Genomic DNA, 3,209 nt, shown 5'->3' with positions numbered 1-3,209 from the left:
TAATCCTGATCAGCTAGAAAGGGGCCGCTTTCCACAATACCCAACAGTTAGATTGATTCCTTTGTTGGGCATACATGTGGGCTCACTATATAAAAGTATTTCCATTTTTTTGTTCATCCTGTGACCAGTAAACAGAGGCGCAGCAGACGCCTAAGGGCAAAAGACAGATATTTAAGAGAAATCTTAATGGGAAAGTCTTTTCCTTTTAAGAATTACACATGTGGCCTGATCCTTAAGTGACTGCAGCTTTAAGAATTTGACCTGGTTGCACATACCATACATATTGGCCAAGGGAGGCAGCACTGTCAGGTATGTGGAGATATGCTGAAGGTGGGATGTTCTAGATCAGGACCCTCCTGTTTTCCCATCTTTCAATGGTGCATGTTCTATTCCAGATACAGCATGTTTCAGTAGGTCCAGCTTACAGTGGCACAACAGGATCTCAGTGCCCAACCCATACCTTTATAAATCACAAACACATCTAATTTAAACGGTAGCCCAGCTTGGGAGATGATTAGAACTTTTACCCATTTCGTTAGTATTTTTCATTTGTCAAAGGTGATTTATCGCTCTGATCCCCAGTCCCACATATGCCCTTTCTTTACCAGGCAGTGTGAGGGATGGAGGCATCAAAACAGCAGGGAGTAAAAGTCTTCCCAAACCCCCACATCCACAAAGGCTTGCACTGCATGCTCTTACAGATTGGATAGGCTTGCATCTTGTCAATCGTTGTTTGTGGGACAATGCAGGTTTTACCTGATCATATGACTACCAAAAACTTTATGGTTGTGCCTGTGCCTTTAGTGTTTTGAGAGTTCATCACCTAGCCTCTAGGTTGAGCACTTCTGTCTTTGCAAATGGCATGTTAAGATCTCCAGCATCTTATCCTGCTCTCCCATCTTGTTTGCCAGGCTTACAGCTGGCAGAGTAGTGGACAGCCACACATCGTTCTCTAACAGCAGCCCCTCTTCCTGCTTTCTGACTTGGGCGTCAGCCTCTAGTCGAGCATTGGTGGCTGGCAGCCAGCCCACAGTAGAGGCCAGCCCCCTGCCCAGCCATGTGCTTTCCTTCTTTGCTGTGTCTGTGGATCCTGCACACACATGAAGTCCATAATCATCTAACTAACATATGGGCCACCCCTTCCCACACAGAGGTCAGTGGCCAACTCCAGTCTTCCCCAGCTGATGTCTCTTTCTCAAGGCTCACGTCTTTGGGCTCCCGATTGGCTCACCAATTGTTGGCTCATCAAATTTAGGAGCTACCCAAAGAAAATCTGAAACTAGCCTCCTACACAGAGAGCAAGGAGAGACCAAAGAATCAGGAAGATCAATTTGAATTGGTAGGTGGCAGGTTTAATAAGCAAGGGAACTTGTATACAAGGCTTTTCTTGGGTGGCAGAAAGCTGAGTGGGTCTCCATACCTGTTTGCCACTCTTATTTAAACTTTATATAAAGGCTTTAATGGGGTTCAGTCATATACACATACAGATGTTCTCAACCGCAACTTTTCTTAAAACTATATATCCTGGATATTGCTCTGGCAGAGTACATCATGAGAAATGCTGGGCTGAATGAAGTACAAACTGGAATCAAGATAGCCAGGAGAAATACCAGAAACCTCACATATGCAGATGACACTACTCTTATGGCAGAAAATGAAGAACTAAAGAGCCTCCTGATGAAAGCAAAAAAGGAGAGTGAAAACGTTGGCTTAAAGCTCAACATTCAGAAAACTAAGATCATGGCATCTAGTCCCATCACTTTATGGCAAATAGATGGGGAAACAGTGGCTGGCTTTATTTTTAGGGGCTCCAAAATCACTGCAGATGGTGGTTGCAGCCATAAAATTAAAAGACGCTTACTCCTTGGAAGGGAAGTTATGATCAACCTAGACAGCATATTAAAAACTGCCAACAAAGATCCATCTAGTCAAGGCTATGGTTTTTCCAGTAGTCACGTATGGAGGTGAGAGTTGGACTATAAAGAAAGCTAAGTGCCGAAGAATTGATGCTTTTGAACTGTGGTGTAGGAGAAGACTTGAGAGTCCCTTGGACTGCAAGGTGATCCAACCAGTCCATCCTAAAGGAGATCAGTTCTGAATATTCATCGGAAGGACTGATATTGAAGCTGAAACTCCAATACTTTGGCCACCTGATGCGAAGAGCTAACTCATTTGAAAAGACCCTGATGCTGGGAAAGATTAAAGGCAGGAGGAGAAGGGGACGACAGAGGATGAGATGTTTGGATGGCATCACCGACTCAATGGACGCAAGTTTAGGTAGACTCCGGGAGTTGGTGATGGACAGGGAGGCCTGGTGTGCTGCTGTCCATGGGGTCGCAAAGAGTTGGACATGACTGAGCGACTGAACTGACTGATTGATGAGATAGAATGGGCAGAGCATACATTCCAAGGGCAGGAGAGAGTGCAGGGAGCCTCTGATTGCCCAGGTCCAACAATAGGCAGTAAAATCCTTTGAGTGACCTCCTCCAACAATTGTGAACTCCTTATGGTGAAAAACGATACTGTTTCCTCCTCTTTTCCTTAAAACCTAGCATGGTGCTAGATATGTAGAGGGAGCTCAACAATATTAAGTGAATAAACTAATATTCTTTTTCTTTAAAAATTTCACTTTATTTTTTTCTCATTTTATTGAAGTATAGTTGACTTTTATTAAACCAACTAAGGTTTTCATATATATAGTCAGTCTAGTACAGCATCACTAACAATTCCCACACCACAACTCTTCTGAGTAAAACACAGGCAGTGGTTAGATAAAAACATGATGTATAAATTTCCCCTTTTCTTTGATGTATAGAAAAAGAAAAGCTGCAGAACAGAGATGAAAAAAACGAAAATCTTGGGTCCCTCCTTGATGCAAAGTCATCCATAGATACAGTATGATCCATAATGACTTTGAGGAAGCTGAAAACTGAATGCTATACAGAAATATAAGAGGAGGAAGTACTGTTTTATGCAATGACATGGATTAATTTCAAAACACATATAGACAGCAAAGGAACCTAGACCAAGGACGAGTCAGGTAGCCTCTTTTTGCTTATTTTCTGATCTCTAAAGGGGTTAATTATGATACCTACCAGAGTGAAGAGGAACTAAAAAGCCTCTTGATGAAAGTGAAAGTGGAGAGTGAAAAAGTTGGCTTAAAGCTCAACATTCAGAAAAGGAAGATCATGGCATCCGGTCCCATCACT

This window comes from Bison bison, unplaced genomic scaffold, assembly GCF_000754665.1.
Source record: "Bison bison bison isolate TAMUID 2011002044 unplaced genomic scaffold, Bison_UMD1.0 scf7180017864519, whole genome shotgun sequence".
In the NCBI taxonomy this organism is placed as follows: domain Eukaryota; kingdom Metazoa; phylum Chordata; class Mammalia; order Artiodactyla; family Bovidae; genus Bison; species Bison bison.
Note: the sequence above shows the minus strand (reverse complement) of the source record.